Raw genomic sequence first — 21,768 nt, 5'->3', positions numbered from 1 at the left:
TTTGAGAATCTCTGAGAGGTTAACACCCCCTGTGCTCAGAGGCTCAGACAGACTACTGGTGTCTGGTATCAAGCTGAATTAAAGCTATGTCAACACATTCAGTCAGCCAGGCTTACATTACAGAGGCCCCCCATTCGTCTCTTATCTGAGGCACAGACATAAAGTCAGCTACATTGCACCCACACCCACACACACAAGCACACACACGATATTCCACCATTTCCTGTGTTTATTCTCTAAATATATTTTTGTGTTGAAATTTAAATGAGTTTGGAAATTCTTTCTATTGTCTGCCGCGAGGACATGTTTGCCTTGTTTACAATGCACAAAGATTAGAAAGCACAGAAAGATATTATTTATTGATGGAATCAAATTAAAAGTCTCATACTCGCACCCAAAAGCATCAGTATGGAATTAAATTATTAAGAATAAGTTTTTGGGGTTGTGCGCTAGCTGAAGTATTGTTCTGGAGTTGTAACTTTCCTTCCTGACTGAGTGTGTTATTGTGTCACCAGCCTCAGGCCCTCATGCTGCAGACTAACAGTAACTGACTAGCTCTGGCTTATGCTGTTATGTAAAGAAGCCCGGTCCAACAGGAGAAGCGGACTGCTGTCTGCCCGCCTGGTAAAGTCAGCGTGAATGAGGTGATGTTGATGTTGTCCTCAGACTCCTGTTGTTTTGTTGATTGCCTGTGTGCGCAGCTTGTTAGGCTGCTGAAAGCTTTGTGTTTAGCCCCAGAGATGGTGGCTTGAAGGTGACATCTGTCTGGGAGGTAGAGGGGAGAGGAGAGGAGAGTGCTGCGCCATGCTGCTATAAATACGCAGCGGCCGTGACAGCTCACAGAGGAAGCAGCTGAGAAGAGGAGCTTTGCTATCCTGCATACCTCCTAGTGACCCTGTCACTTCCACAGAGGTCTTAATTATTCTGCACTGGCAGCTCCCCTCTGCTCACTGCTGAAGCTGTGACACACAGGGGCTTGTCAGAGGAAAGGGCCACACTGTTCTCTCTAACATACTGCACCCACTGAACAAGTAAACAGCACTTTGGTTCAGTGTATAAACACAGTAGTCCCTATACAAATCTGTCATTTAGGTTTTAAATTAGTATACCCTTGTGTACTTCAGCACTTTTTTGCAGCCTGATGCCATTTATCCTGCGATTATTTTGTACTTACTCCTGAGACTGGATGCTGACACACAGCATTTGTCATCTTTTGGCTCACTATTACTTCAGTGGCTCTGTAACTTCAATTATTCTCTGATATTGCAATTTCATAGTCTTTGTTCCCTCTCTTTTTATTTGTGTACATAGATTACTTATGATTACTGCTATTATATTTACTCCTACAAGCTCTTTCTTGTACTGTGTTGTCGCAAAAAATGTCACAACAGAAATGATTCAGTTGGATGTGCACTTTCTAATCTTATACTCAGGGTTGCAGTCCATAAAACAAGTCATATTTTAGCATAGTGTGAATGACCTCTGTTACCCTGTGAATGACGCTAGTGGCTTTAGCGGCTGGTGCTGGTATGGAGGTACATCTTTATCACCTTTGCAGGCTTAATGGCAACTTATAAATGGGGCTAGTGTTTCCACACTCAGGTTTCAGTGTGGTCAAGGTCACAAACTAGTTTCTGTTACACATGCAAAAACTCACACATACACACAACACTGGCACACACACACAAAAAGCACACAGAATACACACGTACATCTCAAATGCCTTTATTTTTGTGTTTTTCTGAGGGAAAACAATATTTTCCCATACACATAATTTCCATAATTACGCAGCTCACATCCTAGTACATCATATGATACCAGACAGCATGTTTGCTGCATTTTCAATTTTGCTCCACATCGCTGGCAAGATAAGTGGCCACTACTCACCCTGAAATAATTCCTCATGTTGTTCCTGCAGAGCCATAACCAGCACTCTGCCCTGACAATGACTGATACTGTTGTGTTGCCTTTATCTAGGCCCAATTGTGGGCTTATGCATGAGTGTGTGTGTGTGCGACACTAACTGGCACCAGTGGATAGATTACCTAATACAGTCCAAGCACGTTATTAGACCCCAGGGCGCTGGCTAAGTCACTCTGAGTTCTGTTTCTGGCCTTTTAATTATTCATCAAGGTATTGCCTGGGATGTAACCTCAATTACTGTGGGCTGCGGGGCCAGGTCACGTGTTGTTAACACTGCGCTGTGATCAGAGCCACCACAGGGAAGGCTGCCAACGGGAAGAAGTGCTCTGTGGCTTGGCACTCCACCCACCACCACTGATTGGCTCACATTTAGCAGGATGCTGGCTGCACTGAGATCAGGGAGGGGAGGGGCATTCCTCAGATTCCCTGTAGCCACAATGGGGACAGGAGGATGGTGTAAATACTGTAAATCAAAGCTTGACTGGTGTGATCAGCGTGGTGTGAGCAGCCGTATGAGGCTGGAGGAGGGAGTAGGGGGGCAGGGAGGAGGGAGAGGAACAGCTGAAGGTTTTAATGAGCCAAGAGGAGGGTGAGATGTGAGCTCTCTCTCTTGGGCCCACCTGTAGTGGGCAGACAGGCTGCGCACCTGCAGTCCTTGAGCCCTCAGCACAAAGAGCAGAGGGGGAAGAGAGGAACTGGCAACCCAGCAACACTTGACAGAAGGACACAGAAATGTGAGGCTGGTCTGATTTGAGTGGCTGGAAGGTACCAAAACTAATGACGTGCCGCCTGTTTTTTAGTGTTGTCATGTAGAAATTAGGTTATTATCTTGCCTTCACTCTGCGTGTGAACAGGAAAATAAACTCAATTGAATGTTTCTCCCTCTCAGTTTGTACCTTAATAAGGCTTCTGCATTTCCATTTGTAACATCCATAAAGTCGAACAGCCAGAGATGAATTTCTGTACTTCTGTCAGATTTGCTGAGAGTGATCAGACATCCCATTTCTCGGCTGATTTGTGGCGATCATGTGTGGCCGTCCCCTGTGCGTGCGTCGCTCTGACAACCATGCCATGCATATCCAGGTAGTGATAATGAGAGCTGCTGTCATGGCGATCTATGACTAACAGCAGTTTCACGCTGTGTTAAATCAGGGCTGCTGCCTTGTTAGAGTCTGCTCCCTCAGGCCACACCTACCTTTACCATCTGATAACACGGCCCCCAAATCCCACAAATTAGGATATAAAAAGATGGTTATCATAGGGTGACATATGTAGAGATATTTTTACTGACAGTGTTATCCACGCTCAACCTCACAATAGCACAAATAATCCACCGCCTCTTGATGTTTCACTGCAGTGATCCAGCATAACACCTGCCATTTCTGCTGCTGTGAACCCTGTCCACTGATTAAACATACAGTACACTAAACATTACCGTAAGGAAGTCCATCCAGTGATTGATTTTAAAAGCAAAAATGTCACAGTGGGCTCTGGGAACTTGTGATGGACATTTCTCCTGATAGTCTGAAATATTATAGACCAACCAATCGAGAAAATGATTGAAAATTAATCTTCAATAAAAATAAATGTACATTATTTGTATTTCTTAGTTGCATCCTCTCAAAGATGAGGATTTGCTTTTGCTTTTTCTGTTTTATATGACCCGTATCGTGGGAGGTTTTCGACTGCTACAAGTGCTTTGGAGTAGTTTTTTTTTTTTTTTAGTTTTTATTGCCCTTGACTTGTTTGTCTACTGCACAAGGGATCCATGATACACACTCTTATCAAAGGCTATTCCTCTGACCTACAGGTGGTGGTAATGCACTAAGAAATGCAGTAATGCGTTGGCAAAGGCAGGAAAGAAGAAAACATGGACGGAAACAATGCAGGTTTTAAACGTTTTAAGAAAAAAAACATCTTTGCAAATGTTTGACGAGGAAGGAAATGCATTCAATGTGTTTGTTAGATCTCAAGAATACACTCAATGACTTTTGGTGACAAACATTGAATGTTAACAGAACCTTCGTTTGTTTACAAGAAAACCAAAATACGTGAATGGAATGGAATTGAGACTGAGCAGGAAATTTGAAGACGTCACCGTGAATCTTGGAAACTATAATCTGCATTTTTACAACTTTCTAATTTAACCTTTGGCAGCAACTAACAATTGCTTCATTACTGATGAATGTGCAGATTGCTTTCTCCATTAAGTCATTAGTTTAGCTTGTAAAATGCTAACCATAATTTCCTGAAGTATTTTTGCTTGTTTTCCCCTATAAACAATCCAACTTTGGAGGGTTTACTTGATACATAAATGATCAATTGATTATCAATATAGTTGCTCATTATTTTTCCATGCATCAACTATCGATTATTTAACTAATCATTTCACCTCTAGATTAAATGACGTGAACCATGAAAATAATCGATAGTTGAAGCCCTGAACATCACATCAACGTATCTGGAGACAGATTGTTTTGTCTAAGCTGTAGCCCCTCTGCTGTGGGAGACTGTATTGCATTACGCCCAGAGGAGACAAGCAGATGTCCCATAGAAGTGCTACTAGAGCTCCAGGCAGCCGTCCTCAGGGGGCCGGCAGACAGGAAGCAGCTCCAGATGGGACATCCTGTGTCATAAATATTGCGTGAATTGTACTGCCTATAATGGCACATGCCTACTTTTGCTTCCAAGTAACCTTGACCGCGGATTTACAAGTATGGACATAAATTGCAGTGAATGATTTAGAGGCAGCGGGAGAACTCGGTGAAACATGTGAGCAATCTTTAGTGTTATTTCCTGTGAATGAAATATTATTTTAAATTCATTTTATTCCCATCCAAGTTTAACTGTAATAACTAGTGTCTACACAAAACAAAAATGCACATATTAATTTACTACCCGACAGCTTTTCTCCCTTATTAGTTTTTATCTGGAGGTTTAATTATGCCTTCTCCCTAAAGGTCTTGTTTAGATAATATAGTAGGTGCTAATTAACCAGCTTGCTCTCCCACTTGTAGCTAAGGTCACGGTATTGCTTTGTTCATGTTGATCCAACAGCTAAGCCATAGCTCTCTGCTTTCCATTATGCTTAAAACCAGAGAGCACTGAAGTAAACCTACAAAATGAATTCTGGGGCAAGAAATGCAAACGCTGTGCGAGCCATGTGAGCTGAGTGGATTATCTATAGCTGCAGTCCTGCTGCTTCTCTGGGATAGTGCCTTTTATTATGGAGTGTTTTATTGCTGCCAGGAGTAAAGCTGACAAGGAAGAGGCAGCTATAAAATGAAGCCTCCCCTTCTTGGTCGTCTGCCACCTCCTGTGAAAGCTCTGCAGTGTGTATGCATGCGTGTTCATGTGTACTGTAGATGCATGCTGGGGATTGATGTGCATTGTGCACTTGTTTGTTTGTTCAGTTGGTTTAAGACGGGGAGCTGAGTTTCTAGAATAAATAAGGCATCAGTGATTACTCATGTGTCACTGTAATCTATGTGGCTCTGATACCTAATCTGTACTGTACTCCAACCTCAGAGTGCACACAGGATGTTTATGAGTAGAACAGCGTAAAGAGGAAGTATGAGAAATGATTCATTTTAACGTACTGCCACATCTGTTTTGGGGCTGACAGAGTTTTGGCTAAAATGAACTGTCCCGAATATTTTTCCGGAACCCACAATGAGCTAAAGGCCCCATTCATAACAACATTTGAGCAGTGCTGTATGTCAGTGAAGCGTGTTTGCTTTTCACCTCATATCTCAATTAGTCCAGAACTTCACGATCAGAGGCTACAGCTTCCCTCGTGTACAGTGGGACACACCCAGGGACATGTTTCCAAGCTCTGTGTGTGTGACAACGTGCGGATGACAACGTTCTCGTGCTTTGCAGTGGGGAGCAGCGGGGATCAGTGGGAGCACAGCGCTGACAGGTTGACCCATACCAAAGCCCTCTGTCATTACAGGGATCAAACTGTTCAAGGCCACAGACTTTCACTTTTACCCCTCCCACTGAAAAAATGCTGCGCCTGCCCTCTTCACTTACACAAATACAGTTACACGATCAGTCAGTTCAAGGACCATATCTGTGTAATTTTGGCTTCTCTACATTGCCGTAGATGGTCCGTGTCTTTGGCAAATTGTGTGTGCATAAGTGTACATGATGCATGCTGTAGTAGATCTCAGCGTGTCTGCCATTCATGTGGAAAACACTCTGTGAGGCTTGAAAGTTGCCCAGCATCTATAATTTTACCTTTATGAAAATTATGCAGATGCTGATTTTTTATGAACTGACTGTACTCTGTGGCAACCCATTGAATTTTTGCACATATATATTAAAACTATTCTACTTATATGTTCCCAAGAAAGGAAAGCTTTTCCTTGGCTGCATTGCCTTTAGCCAAAATGTCTCTGGCTTGCTCTTACTGTACATTATACGCAGGAAAAATTAAGACAGAGGGGAGTCCTCCAAATGTCTTCCAAAAAGGCAAATAATTTATACTAGTTTCCAACCCTGCCACATGTAAATTATGTTTATATACTACATGTTTGATTTACCAAATAATTTTGAAGGGATTTTTTTTTTATAGTAAAGGAAGTGCTCTGTTTTCATACCACACATAAGTTGTATGGAGGCAGTTGGTTGACACTGGAGTCCGGGTTTCACATCCTGTCCTGAGTCTTACATGTGGTTAGAACAAAAACATTGGCTAAGGATAGTTAAAGATTGTGGGTTTTGTTAAATGTTGTGAAATTAGACATGTCAAGTCGGTCACGTCAATGTCAAATTTTTCAATATGTTTTTAATGATTGTGTTCAAATTTCATGACAATCCATCCAGTTGTTGTTGAGACATTTCACCAAAAACCACAAATGTCAACTTCATGGTGGCGCTGGAATAGTTTTTGACATATTTCCATCTGAAACAAAAGTGAGACAGACTGACAGTGCCATCCTGAGAGCCTCGCTGCTAGGATGGCTAAAACATTAATCATGCTGCAGAGTTGATAGAAGACAGTGTTATAGTAAATTAAATCAGTTGTCAGCAAATGCTTTGCATGTACATTCAGTGTCAGAACTTGTGTGACTTTGCAGATTTGATGATTAAACTTTTTTCCTTATTGTGTAAAAAATGTTATTGGGGCAGCATTATGCTGCTCTCAAACCATGTTTGCTGTTGCTGATTAGTAGCATACATACACATAAATGTAGCAGACATGGTTGCACCTTCGTGAGTATGTTGCTCAACAATTCAGAGAGTGGTATTTAGCCAACAGGGATCTCTGGTCTGTTAATAATGGCCTCCAGAAACAGATGAACCCACCAGATTTTCAGCGGTTGTTTGAGAAGTATAAAAATAATAGTAGAGTAAGTCCTATGTGTGTGTATGTGTTTGTTTCTAACAGCAGAGGGAAAAGGAAGGTGTCTGTTGCGAGAAAGCGTGTTTTCTCTCCTCTCTCCTTCTCTGATTACTGCTGTTTTGGCAGCTGACGCCCAGTAATGGAGACCTGGCTGTCAGGGAAATTTGTAGCTGTCTGCCGTGGAGCAGCTCTTCATTCCAATCAGCAGCTGTCAACCCAGCCTAGGCCGTTATTAATGATGGCCACTAACTGCCTCACAAATTCTCGGCACTATTTGAGAGCCAGCGTGAAATAAGGTTACACTCTCCCAGTGTGCTGCTGTGGGTTAATGGAGAGGTCTCAAATATCAAACGGCTCTAGAAACTACTTCTGAGCCCTCTCTCAATTTAAGGAGCTCATGCATCATAAAAAGAAAAAGTTTTGTGATTGTTGAAAGTAAACAATAAGAGAACAGATAAAAGTTTTGTCCTTGAGGATAGTTCAGCTCTTGGAACATCTCTTTAAGTCTCTGTTATCATGCTGTTGCCTGCATCGTCGAGTCAGAGTGTGCATTGCTGAAGTAGTCATTCTACTTGATTGACTGAGATAACAGCATCATAAAAACGTCCTTATATCCTTGTATGGTCCAGGTTGCACTAATAGAATTGTGTGTGAGACCATAAATGCAACCGTGACAGAAAAAGCATGTGTTTGTCAGCTGTTAAACATGGGGCACGGGTATTCAGAACGGCACACTGGGGAACAGCTGCCATATAAATCACTCACCTTTGAAATGCTGCGATGAGCTTACCGCCCTCACCGTCGCTCTACGGCTTGAACACAGGAGCGTTTCAGGGCGGGGAGCGGCCGACACCGGGGACGTGACATCACCTCCCATCTGCCTGACAGGCAAGGCAGCAGAGAACACCAGCGGACACCTCTCGTCAGGTTCCTCGCTGCTTAAGCTTGCTGCACCCCTACTTCCTTTTGCGCTCAAGGCAAAACGGTGCAGCGCGGCACCGCCCAGAAATACTCAAAGAATTTTTACCACAAGCTACAGCACTTCTTGACATGGTTGCAGTAACTCACATGGTTCCCCTCTTATCTTTCATCTGCCAGATTACTTAACCACCCTTTTAGGTTGATGAGTTACACCACAAAGAAGATTGATGCTCTTGGCTATTATGGGCCTTGTAAAAGAGGGAAGATTCCTGTTGTGGGACAGGTAGCAATTAAGTCTTAAAGAGGTGTAACAAGGTCCTGGATTATCCTTGTCAGAGGTCATATCAAAGAACAGCATGTCTGCTATTTGTGTGTTGTTATAGAAGGATAAAGTAGCTGGAGTAGAGATGTTTTTGTTGTCTGACCTTTGTTCACAGGTAATCCTTATCTCAGGAATCTTGAGCCTCAAAGGTGCAGCTGTTTCCTACCCTCATTCACAAGACAATCTTTCCATCCCTCCCCAGCCTGTGAAAGAATGCTCACACCTGTAGCACCTCACCCAATTGTGAAGCCTGTTGTGAGAATTCAGCGGCGCAAACGTTCTGCTAGCACATGCTGATCACTCCTCAGATAACAAGCTGTTGTTTTGGCAACAGCCAGACTATCTGAGAAATGATAGAGCTAAAGAAGGAATGATAATAATAATAATAATAATAATAGTCACTGTTATATGAGGTTCTGGCGCCCTGGAGTCCTGCGGCTGTTTGTGGTTCATTAAGACCTGTTCTCCTTCTGCTTTAGTGTTGAGCCACATTCCTCTGCATGTTAAGTTGTTGTTAGTGGCTGTTTCAGTGCAGTGGAGGGTGGAGAGAGGGATGTGAGTGCGAGTCAACAGCACCGCTGATCTGGGGTTAAGGAAAGAGCTATATGACACACCGCTAACTGCTCAACCACCTGTCAATCCACACAGTGTTACCACCCCGCCCTGTAGGCACATCACTGGGAAACCGCTGACAATTACAGGATGCTGTAGATACTATTTCTCTGAGAGGAGGGGTGAACAGTTCTTCAAGTATTCTTTGGTTTTTGACCCGCAGTGTCAGGTTTATAATTTAAGTGCTGTTGCATCAGGCTGAGAATGACAGGACAAGAAGTGGCTGGCAGAACAACTGACTTCCAGATTTGATAGATTTTCTTCAAGAACATATTGCAACAGCTTTGGGTCATTAACACCCATCATGTTTGCTGCAGACAATCCAGGCAGAGCAGTCAGAATACAGGAGCCTGAAGGCACTCTCATCTGCATGTTGGAGGAAGGCATCAGGTTAAGTTTCACAGATCAGTTCAGCTGGTGCATAGTTGTCACTCATTGTCAATCAGTTTGACTAATTGAAAACATGCAACAAATATAAGTGTGTGAAGTTTGCTGGTTGCTTCTTCTCTTCTCTTGTCTGTGGTGTAATCACAGTCGGACCTGTAACATGATCACATGTCTGAGGAGATGAAAGGAGAGAGTGATGTGACAGAAGGTCAGAGCCTGAGGCAGCGCTGGCAGGGTGATGTGTGACGCTTCACACGTGTACGGAGCAGTGCCAGTTCCACGAATGTGACGAGCTTTTTTATTTGTTTCTCTTTTTGCCTGCATTACTGTGTCAAGTCGTAAGATACACTAATATTTCTGTGAGGTGGTACTTAGGCACAGCAATGCTTTGAGGCAAAATCAGTGTTGGGTAAGTTACTTTCAAAAGGCAATGTATTAGTTATTGCTAATTACTTAAACTTTAAAGTAATAAGTTACTTTACAATATTACTGTCTGTATAGAGTAATGTATTATGCTACTTGTTACACTACTTTAGTGTTACTTTTACCTTTTTGAGGCCATGGCTGAGGCTCCCATCCGACAGGTGGATGTGGTGTACAGATGAGTGCTCGCCTCATGGCTTCACAGCATCTGATCTTCTTGGAGACCAGTTGTTTGGGAATACAGAACAATGTGGGTGTTAAACTCTACGCAGGCTATTGAACACGTAACATATGAGGACCCTTAGCATAGCATATGCAGCTCTATGATTCCACCATAGTCAATGAAACTGGCTACACCAGGCGTAAGAGCAGTGGTGCGTTTACACCATGGAGATCCACTCTACAAACTAAAAATAGGCCGCTTTTCTGTTTATGTTTTTACATGAGGTGAATGTGGTCCTTTACACACAAGTTTCAAGAAGTATCTTTTATGATTGAACTACTGATATGCAGGAACTATGAACTTATTGGCAATCATTGTGTTAGATTAATATAACCGAAATCCTATTAAGTAATAAGCTGTATTACTTTGTTACTGCTAAAAGTAATATACTACTGTAATGTGTTACTTTTGTAACTCCACCAAAGTTAATTGGGATTCATACTCTGGGAGGCATGAATATCTTACCAAATGGCAATAAATCCAATAGTAGTTAAGACCTTTCAGTCTGAACCAAGGCACTGAAATGACCCACACCAGACAGTGTGGCTAAAAAGAAAGAATAATGTCACTTATTCACATAAAAGTTCCTGGCTTCCCGGCTTAATAAAAACATATCATATTCTAAAATGAGAGGTATCTGCAAAACTGTTGAGAAAAACTCTAATTGTAATAATTTAGTCCAAAAACTGCTTGATTTGTCTCTATTAGAAAAGATTCATAATAAAGTCTCACAGTCTCCTTTGTAGTTGATTAGAGAGTGGATGCAGTTTGATTAATTTTAGTCAGTCCAAAAAGTCGAACAGCCACTATAAATGTAAACTGTAAATTATTAACTAAACTGATTCCACCTAAATGTGTAAATCTGGTAGCAAGGCACTCAAAGACATTTATTTTTAAGGAAAGCCTCTAGCCTTTAATGACTCAGCATGTGGTGTTTGTATGTGAGGAAGGAAAGCTGAACAGGGACGTGTCAAAGCAGCAGGAGAGTTGTCAGCTATAAAGTGTTTCAATGAAAAGAAACCGTGTAATGACTAATGTTTCTAATATATACAAGCGTTTTCTTTAACATCAAATGGATTCATTGCTATTATTTACACTGCAAATTAAAGCCAACAATTTTCTTACTGTTGCTGTCCTTTAATGCCTATACTTTTAGCCATTAGACCTTCTCTCCCAATAAGTTATTAGTAGAACAGAAAACGAAGTGGAAATGAGTTAGTTTTCAACAATATACTAAGTAGTCTTAGTCATATATCAGTCAAAATGCCAAATATTCCATGATCCTAGCTCCATAAATGTGAGGATTTGCTGTTTATCTTTGTCTTATGTGACAGTAAACTGAATATCTTTGGGTTTTAGACTGCTGTTTGGATAAATAAAGCAATTCAACAACATTATATTTGGCCTCAGGAAATTGTGATTGTGAGAAATTGTATATATTTTTAGAATTTTCTGACATTTTTAGCTGCTGCCCCACTAATGATAATTTTAATTATAACACGAATACTGAATTATGTCAGGTTTTGGTAAAAATCATTATTTTTTCTAATTAAGGCTGAAATTAGCTTCTGTATCGTTCCATAAAATATAAAATGAATGTCTCACATGCCTTATGTAGAAAGGAGATGTATTTCTTTGTTAACTGGCTCACAGAACCCTCTCCATAGCAATATATAAGCAACGCTAGGACCTGCTAAATCCATCAGCCTTTGTGAGTGTAACACCAGACTGTAAGGGGAAATGGTAAACCTCACTTTTGTATGTGTCAAACAAAACATGATGAACAGCCATTAAGTCGCACAGCATTAAAAGTTCACTTTTCCCACGTCGTGCTGCCACAGAGCAGGGCACGTCTGCAGAACCACAAGACCATAACTCATGCACGCTCCATAAACTAATCACTTCCTGGGTTTCCTCACTCTGAAGCGAGACTGTTTCATCTCTGTGCAGATGAAAAATCTGGGGTCGTGAAATTTACACTCACTCATGTATCAGCTTATTCATGAATACTCAGTGGACGAAAAAAACGCAAAAACTATTTCATAAGGGAGCTGTTACCTTCACAGAGTCAGTGTGTGCACATTTATGGATCTAGTTTCAGATCCATGAAATAAGATGCCTCTGTCTGGGTAAGATGTAGACAGGGGTGTCTATAGGTGTCAAAATTGAACATCTGTGTGGCTGGGAAGTTGTCTTAGCTCAAGTCTCTGGAGGAAAAGCGGCACTTAAAGGGCACACTCTCAAAAAACTGGTCTGAGTAACAGCTACTTCAATGACATTGTAATGTTAACAGTCAAGTGTTATGTCCCGGTAACGTCAAGGGATAAAGGAAGAAATATAAGGTCAGTGTACTCAGGGAAAGGTCGCTGTTTATTGCTAACGGTCAAATAAAAATGGAATACAACTTGAAAACAGATACGAAAGGTGGCAGTTGCATCAGCAGAGGCGAGCGAGTAAAAGAAAAAGGCTATGGATGGCGTCAAATCAACAAATGCAAAGTTCCAGAACAGCTACTAAATTAATCTCCATGTGAGATTGTCCTGTCAGCACTGTGCTGTTACACTGTGCTTCTCAGGGTCAAGTCAGAAAGGGTGATACAATTACACAAAAATTTGGCACAAAACATTAAAAGCCAAACACAAAATTAAGGCATTAAATTTTAGTCTCAACTGAAAGCAAATAGAAAAAGTCAAATAAAAGCAGAGCCAAAACTGATTAAAGCCTAACAACAGGGTGCAAAGCAGGGATTTGAAAAGTGATAAACTGTCAGCAGGAGTTATCGGACTGTTTCTACATAGTTCTCTCTTTTAGCTTTAAGGATGGATCTGGACCTCTGCCTGTATTCAGGCTCATAAGGGGATAAAATGAAAAAACACGAGGGTAGAAATCATTGCTCACTTACTTGGTGAACATGTAATATGAAAGTTGCAGCTATGTCTGAGCCTTAGTTGTCTGTCCCAGTTTTAAAATAAATACCATTCATTTGAATCTCTTTGGTGCCTACAAACATTGAAAATGTGCTCCACTAAAGCCTATATGCACAAGATGCTGTATTATTTCTTTACTCACAATGTCAATGTGTACTTAACTTTCACTTCAAATCTTCTGTGTTCAAATCCTCTGTGACCTATGCAGCCTGAATTGGCTAATGGATATCTGCCAGATCTTAAAATTAGTTGTAAAATTAGCAGGAACCTGGAATGAGGATTATATAGCTGTTTATATGTCTCCTAATCCTCGTTAAAAGTGTGGTTGTGATTAACCTTACAATATCCAAGTTGTTTCATGGATTATATCACATTACTGCAGCCCACATTTTGAGACAGGGTTTCTAAAATGTGCTCCTGTATTAGTTTTGAGAGTCACAGACATATTTATCATGGAGGGAGCACTGTGTTCTGCCAGTAGGCTTTCATGACAGTGTCCATGATGGAGAGTCATGCTGAAACAGGCTTTGTAAAGAGGCACCCACAAATATAGCAGCCTGTTTCCCTGACAGGGTGTTTTGGGGTGACGGGGCTATAAAATGTGGGTAAGAAAATGGATCATGCGAAACGCACGCGGCTGACAGAGTGACACAGTGGAGCCGAGGAGGAATATCTGCCCATTTTATAAACTGCGAGGGAACACTCAAACAAGGAAAGGAAACCATGGAAATTAACAATTTTGTGGCTAAGCTATTAGTGGCTTTTTGGCTGGCAATGCTAAAGATGGATAGCTTATCTGACTTTAATAGCTGGCACAGCAGCATTAGTGCTGAGCTGGAGCGAGGAGAGGAACAATACGGCACATTAGAGGAGCAGCCAGCACACGCCAGAAACTGCTCCAGACTTCTAATTAGCATTCATTAACAGTAGAGGAAAGAGCGATTATGGTCTTTAAGTAGTGCATTAGCTAATGTTGCTTTTTCTCACGTCAGCAGATTTAAATAGGAGGAGTGTGCTGCCACATCAGAGTAGCTGCTTTATGCTGACTGGGAGGTTTTGGTTGATGTTTGTGATGACCTTAAAATACACTGCTGCTGTTTGTTTACACTAGTTATTACGGCTAACAAGGCCACAGGCTCAGTCAAACATGACCGACTGTTTGCTGCCATCACAGCTGCTGCAGAGGCTGAGCTGAATGTGTGACAGCCGTCACACTGTTTTCATGTTTTTATGTCACTACTTTGCGGACTTGCTTGACAGATATCAAGGGAATGTAACTTTCTGGGTGATCCATTTGCCTGATTGTAAAGCCCTGAATTGCCTGCTTACAATAGTTAATAATGAAGTGGAATGAAATTCTAATTTAGTTTAATTAAAAGGCTTGTTTCTCACAACTTCTTAAGTCAGAACATTTCTTAGAGAAACTTTGGGATTCTATGTTTGTTATGTTTGCTTTTAGGGATATTGTTTGTGTGAACACTTCCACTCAGTTACCAGGTGCCAGGCAAAGAAAAATTGAAGCACATGGAAACTTTAACATAAATGGATTTTTCTGGGGATGATGCAACTAGCTTTGAACACAAAACTGACATGGCAGTTTTTTTCTGCAAATAATGGCTTATTTTCATGTCGAGGGGAGTTGTGCTAGCGTCTGACAAATTAACTTCAATATTCACCCTCCTTTTAGCTCTGTTTTGGGAATGAAATTAGCTGCCTGCTTTGGCCGAAACGCTCAGAAGTAGTGATGGGAATTTCGGCTCTTTTTTGGCTCGGCTCTCTAAAAAGAGCCGGCTCTTTCGGCTCCCAAGTGGCTCCTCAGATTTTTTTGTTGCTTCAATAAATGTATTACCAAATTATGTGTAAAATTAATTACTAATGTAAAAAACACATTATATAGAATATTTATTGTTTATATTGCTTTATTAATTTTAAATTATTTAGTTTTACTGGGGTCATAGAGCTCTGGGCTGTAGGTCTTGGTGGCTGTGGTGTTGTCCTGGATGATGCTGTAGACATTGTAGGAGCAGTAGACACACTGGCACCTTCATTAACAGCAGCTTCCCTTGCTTGTCTTTTCTCCTCTAACTGAATTGATGGGTGAACAGTACACACATGTCTGTGCAGGTTGTTTGTGGAGCCTGCCCGATATGAAATTTAAATTTTGCAAAGTCTGCACTCTGCCCTCAAACTTTCAATTATATTAAAATGTGTCCGAATTTTACTACGTTTTCTGTCGCTCATGTTTCTCACCTGTCCTGCCTGCAGTCTCTGACTATGTAGCAGTGCTCTCTCTCGCTCTCTTGTCTCTCCCTCACTCCAGTTCATGTGCTCACTGCGCTGTGTGTCTGTTACCCCCCACCACCCCCCTCCCGCTCAGTTTGGACACACAGACACCAACACACATCTTGACCAATCATGTGTGGCTTTAACAGAAAAAAGACGAGAAAAACAAACATATCGGCTCCCAATCAGGAGCCGGCTCCCATCGTTCACTTCGAAGAGCCGGCTCTAAGAACTGGATCGCTCGCGACCGACACATCACTACTCAGAGGAGCTGTAAGAGTGAAAGGAAACAGTAAAGCTGTGGGCTGGATAGCCAAAACAATAAATAAAAAGCAGCTTTAAAGCTGTGTAGAGCTGAACTGGGAACAGCAGAGTCGGTTGACAAATGTTTAATATGAGAAGGGTCACTCATAGATAACTGAGCCATTAAAACAGTGCTAACACTTGTTAGTAACTGCTTTTTTTGAGCCGTGTAAAAGCTTCAGAGTTTATGAGGGGGGTATTTACTGATGGATTTTTTTGTAGTAGAATAATATGTTAAAATCTATTAACTGAAGACTTAATGTCACACATCTAAAAACCTATTTTAAAAAACCTATTTGGAAACGAGGGAATCGTAAGTGGAAAAATGCTAACTTATTTCTGGGTTGTAGGACTCATTCCTGCAGCATTCTATTAGCACATTAGTACAATATGTGACATCACATTTCTAAGAAAGAGCCCCGCCAATTTCGACCCAGTGAAAAGATCACAGAAAAAAACAAACAAATACAGAATGCTAAATATCCAGCATTGTTCAGACTGCAGTGGTTTCTCAGCTTCTTGACTTCTTTTGCCAAACACCGCCAGTCGTGACCCCTTGTCGCTCATTGAATTACATCGACAAATTGTGAGCAGGTCATTATCTCGTGTTTAATTTCAAGCAGTAGCAATATTTTTCTTCCTTTTTCCTGCTCCTAACATTTAATTTGAAACCCCTTTGGGGTTCAGACCCACATGTTGTAAACCAATGACAGGTATCAGAGCACTAAGAACATCCTTAGAAATTAATTATGAAAAACAGGAATAATCACCACACCAATCAATAACAGAATATTTATCCACTTCTTTATTCTTGTTATTTTACTGAGATTGGCAGATGTTGAAGCTCAATATTTTCATGTTTGTTTTCCAGAATCTCCCGTAGATTAAACTGTGCTGGTGGATGAATCCTGAACAAACAGAAGGTGCTGGTAGCTGATGGGTTTATAATTTCCTCTCACTTTAGAATTGCAAATGAGACAAAACTCAAAACATTATTCAGCTGCCCTCTGTAATTAAAGCTTTATTCAGCCACAAATATGCTTTATGGCACGGGATGTATTACGTGGACAAATCACAGGCCTTTAGTACTGATTTCACTTCAAGGTTATTCATCCACTATTGAATGGAATTTTTAATGCAGCACTTGTGTAATCTGATAGTGACAATATCACAATCAGGCTGTTGATATTGGCAGCTGTTTCACCTAGAATAAACTGAAAGAACGAGTACAAGTGTGAGGCCATCTCAAGTGTTGAGCTGTTCGTGTAAGACTGTCAGCAAGTCAAGGCTTGACTGCACAGAGGAATGAGAGCGGCCGAACGCAGGAACTCTGACGTCTAACAATGACATCCACATAAAAGATTTAAATAGAAAAAATGTCTACTCTTGTCAAAGACGGAAACGACTGAGGCAAAAGTAAGCAGTAGTTTGCCTTCTTCCTTTTTCTTATTATCTTTATTGTTATGACTGCAGCGGGAGGTCAAGGTTCACTAACAGAGCACACCTAACCGCGTATCCTGTCACACACACACACACACACACACACACACACACACACACACACACACACACACACACACACACACACAGCTCTCTGTCTTTCTCCTAACACCAGTCCTGCTCTGTGTGCTCTGCTAATATTGACTCTCCTGACTAACACTGCCTCTATTGAGTCAAACACAGAACTGTTTGACTAGAATTAGAACATCATTGAGATAACAGCCGTGGACCTGTACATGCTGGAGCTGTGGTGCTAATGTAAAGCAGAGCAGGAGAACCGCAGCTGATGATTGTCAGCCACAGTGAGCTGGAGGTGAAGAGGTGGAGCTCGCAATCTGGTCCCTACACAAATGTTTTCTCACTCTGCGACTTTTATCACTGATGCACAATAACAGCCACTTGTGAAATGTCTTCTTGTGAAATCACACACAAGCGTTCCTGTTCCATGCGGGCAAGGCTGTGTTTACGTGCGTGTGGTTTTTCTGTCATTAAGCTCATTGAGTCCTCGAGGTTGTAAAACTGGCTTGTCACTGGGGCCATTGTGTCGTTTGTGCCTCCGAGACGAAAACAAAGCACCGTCAAACTTGTTGGCAGCAGGAATAAAAGCTTGCATTGTTTGCCAAAGCACGTTTTTAATCTGAATGCAGGTATTAAATTCTTATCTTCGGTTACACATTGCAGCAATAATGTTAACAGCTCTAGCCAACCATAAAACACACAAACACAAACACACACACACACACACACACACACACACACAGATAAGCAAACCTACTCAACTATTCGCCACTTTGTAGGCCTACTCACTCACTTTATCGCTCTGTATCTCTCCGTGTCTCACATACACAGTTCACAGACTTAGGCGGAGTATGAAATCATTCCTGATTTACTATATAGTCCACGATTCAACACCTGATAGAGAGAACACAAAATGATGAGGATTTATAAGTGTCGATTAACTGCTCTCTAAAGAGTAAACTACTGCGTGTCTCTAACAAAAGGAGCATTGAGTGAGTTAACGAGGGAGTTACTTTCAGACATAGTCAATTTAGCATCAGACCAAGATGTGCAATGCTATTGGCTTAGTTACTGTTACTATATCTGTCAAGCTGTCTGATCTCTTGTGGCACATATGCAGTTCCCAGAGATAAAGTTGGCAGATTTACAACCGAAAATTCTAAGTAATTTTGATAATAGCTTCTCGTTTCTAGCTGGCGACCTTCCATTTTGCCTTCTGAAATGACAGCTGTCATGGCAGATGTTATAGCTGTGGGTAGGTAGCTAATTAAGCTAACGTTTGTTCCATGAGTTGGTTAAAAGCTCAGGCTGATTTTTAATATTTCCAGATGACTCATTTTAAACTGAGAATCTTGTAAAACTGTGTAACTTTGCCAAATCCATTCGGAGGCGAGACAGAGCTGCTAATGTTTGAGACAATAGAAGCACTGTTCAATCCATTCTTAATATATTTGCTCTGTTTTTGGTTTGAGATAATCCAAACCACCATAGTTTACTGTAAATACCAATTAGCTCTCTTTCTACAGCCCCATGCACTCTGATTCAACACATGGTGAAATTCAAATCTGGCCAGGGCTGGCGGTAGGGCGGCCCATGTCCCACATGCTGAGAATGATGTCCTGCGTTTTGATCGGCTCTAGTTCTCAAAAGTCAAACCGGCATCCTGAAGCAGTATGGAAGTACACATTTGGAAACGGCAGCCAGAACGCGCTGCGATTCCCGGCGGTTTCTGTCCCCTTTCATCTCATCAGGAAAGCCAGTACAAGATCAAGGTGCTAATTGCAGCTTTCTCGTGCTGTTCTCTCACTGTTAGGCTGCTCTGTGCAATGTGATGCACATTGAAATGCATTTTCCAAACATTTATCCTTTCATAATCATCATCATTAATCATCATTATTGAAGCTTAATGAGCACACTATAAGCAAAATTTGTCAAAATCGTACACCACCACCACCACTACATTGTCAAACACAAAAATACAGGGGGAGTTGTTGTTGAGTAGAGAACAGTCAAAAACATGTTCATGATGTTTCTGTAAATCGTCACTGGCTGTTTTTAACCGATACACCTTGTTGAGCCCATCCGTTTGGGTCAAGGGCAGGCCATGTTTGTCAACCACATGAAAGGGGAAGAACTGAATAAAAGGCTGCTGCAGATGGCAGTGCAGCAATCTTTTCTGCTTATGTGGTTTCATTTTATCCCTACAGGCCCTCATGGTATTTTGAATTGCCCTGGGTTATGTATTCACTCGGTCATGTTAGCTAAATGAACCATCCATAATGTAAATGAGAACGAAAGAGAGATTGAGAGAGAGACAGGGATGCAAATGCAGTGGTGCCCCTGGTGTTGGGAGGGAAGGAAGGAGATGTCAGCATTTTCCCACATTTCACTTTCAAATGAGCCACAGCTGACTGGAGAGTCAAACCTTTGCAATGCATATACCCAATAGTGTAATGACTTACCAAAAGATTCAACAATATATAAATTTAGAAAGTCAAAAGCGTCACAAATGTGGTTTATTTCTATGAAAGGGCTTCTTAGTGTTGTCTTGGATTTGCATGTAGAGCGATGATTCAACAGTCCCTGCTCCATCATTTACAGAGTTGCTGACTCTATGACGGGCTGGCAGGAGTTATGTGTTTTTGTGTTTATTGTGGTTGAACCTCCACCCCAACTTCTTCTATACCCACTTAGCACACAAAGCCCCAAATGCACTGTTTTCCCATTTACGAGACGGAAAGTACTTTTGTAAATAGTTAATGGCTTTCCAGGGACACGGGTCGTGTTTTGAGTGCAGAATAATCACTGTTGGAAATTCTTGTCTGCCTGTTCAAATCACAGCACAAGGTAACCACACAAGAACACTGCTGCTGCCTGCACTCCATCTCATTTCTATCAGTAATTACCCGGCATATTTGCACTTGGCACTGCGAAACATGATGCAAGTTATTTTGTGTCCTCGATGAGAAATATTTTCTGGCATTTCGCTGCTTCCAAAGTGTTACAGCCAATTTGATATTAGATAAATATTTGAGCTGGCATGCAATGAAGCGTATGTCAGATGTGCAAAAAGCACTGGCACTATGGATGCATTTAGCTGCTCAAAGGGAGGAAAAAGACAAGGGAGAGGCCTTGTCTGTTCTCTATTAGAGTCCACTCAGTTCTTCTACAAACAGAGAGGATGCTAGCCAAACAAGCTTATTCAAGGGGGTTCTGTGTGGACCGTGTTAGCTCAGCAAATCCAGCTCCACAAACATGCTTCAAAGAATCCTGCTATCTCCGCAGAGCCTTTGATGTGGGTATTGATCATGCAGCGGTCTGTGAGAAAGAGGGATGCAGTGGAGGTTTAGTATTGTGTTCTGGCTCAGATAGAATAGATAATAGCAAAAACATTCACTCCCATCACGCCGCGCTGTGCTTCAGTTATGACAGCTGCACAACCATTTTCTGGCTCCGAGGTAGATGCGATTAAGAGTAAAAGACAAGGGAAGAGCAAATCAAATCATTTGCCCTGAGGACAGGTCACAGTGCATTATGTTTACCACAGTGGAGGAGCCCGAGCAGAATCCAAATAAAGTCAAAACAAGAGTTGACAGAGAAAAGCGCCACACCTCCAGGTTACAGTGTAAACAGTCAGAGATTTGTCCACCCACTTCTAAAAACATTCATACATCGTCATCTTATAAGGCCACCCCATTCTCAGGAGGTAAACGTGTGCGCCTAAAACACTTTTTTTTTTTCTGATAGTTCCTGTTGTCAAACCACAGTGGCGAGAAAAGCAAAGCAAACAAAAACAAAGCCAACACTTCCAGAATCACACAGTCACGCTGTACGCTATAGAAAGACAAACAAAGTCTGTTCATCTTAGCGTGGTAAAACAACCACCCACAGCCCTGCTCCTGTCTCACACTGAGACCATTAGTCACAATGATTTCTCTGCCAGCTGTCCTGGTGTTTGCTTAAGCTAGGTTGAGCCTCATTTGAATTCTCACTTCAGTTTATTAGGCATGCGCTGGATCATTAGTATCCAGTAAGGCAGATGCAGATGTGCTCCTCAGGTAATGTTCAAATGCAAATCTGAACGGCCATTCATCATGCGGATAAACACACCATGAAAATAGCATGCTCTGTGAATTATACGAACCAAGAGCCATCCAGTGTTTTTGCTCTTTCGGGACGACTGTCCCGTTCACCTTGTCTAACCCTAATCTTATTTGTGCACGTGGATGCTGTAATCTCAGCTATTATACACATACCTGGCCCAGTGTGATAAAAGTTGCTGCTTTATTAGAATGAATGAACTTCGCAACTTAGCCATAGCTAATGAATTAAATAACAACTCCTTTATGTGCCACGTGTAATTGCCTACCATTTACAAGTGCAACGTGCAAGGCACTGGATAAGAGGAGCAGTGTGGCGGACTATTTCAAGATAAACAGCTGATGTGTGCGTTCAAAGAGGTTTTTGTGTTTGCTTTTGCGCAGGAGTTTGCGTTTAGGGACCTCACTGAGCATTATGCAGATATGAAAATTATGTGGTGCTATTTCACCCTCTTCCAAATGCCACCTATGATTGT

This window comes from Pempheris klunzingeri, chromosome 5, assembly GCF_042242105.1.
Source record: "Pempheris klunzingeri isolate RE-2024b chromosome 5, fPemKlu1.hap1, whole genome shotgun sequence".
NCBI classification, from domain to species: domain Eukaryota; kingdom Metazoa; phylum Chordata; class Actinopteri; order Acropomatiformes; family Pempheridae; genus Pempheris; species Pempheris klunzingeri.
This window is presented reverse-complemented; position numbering follows the sequence as displayed.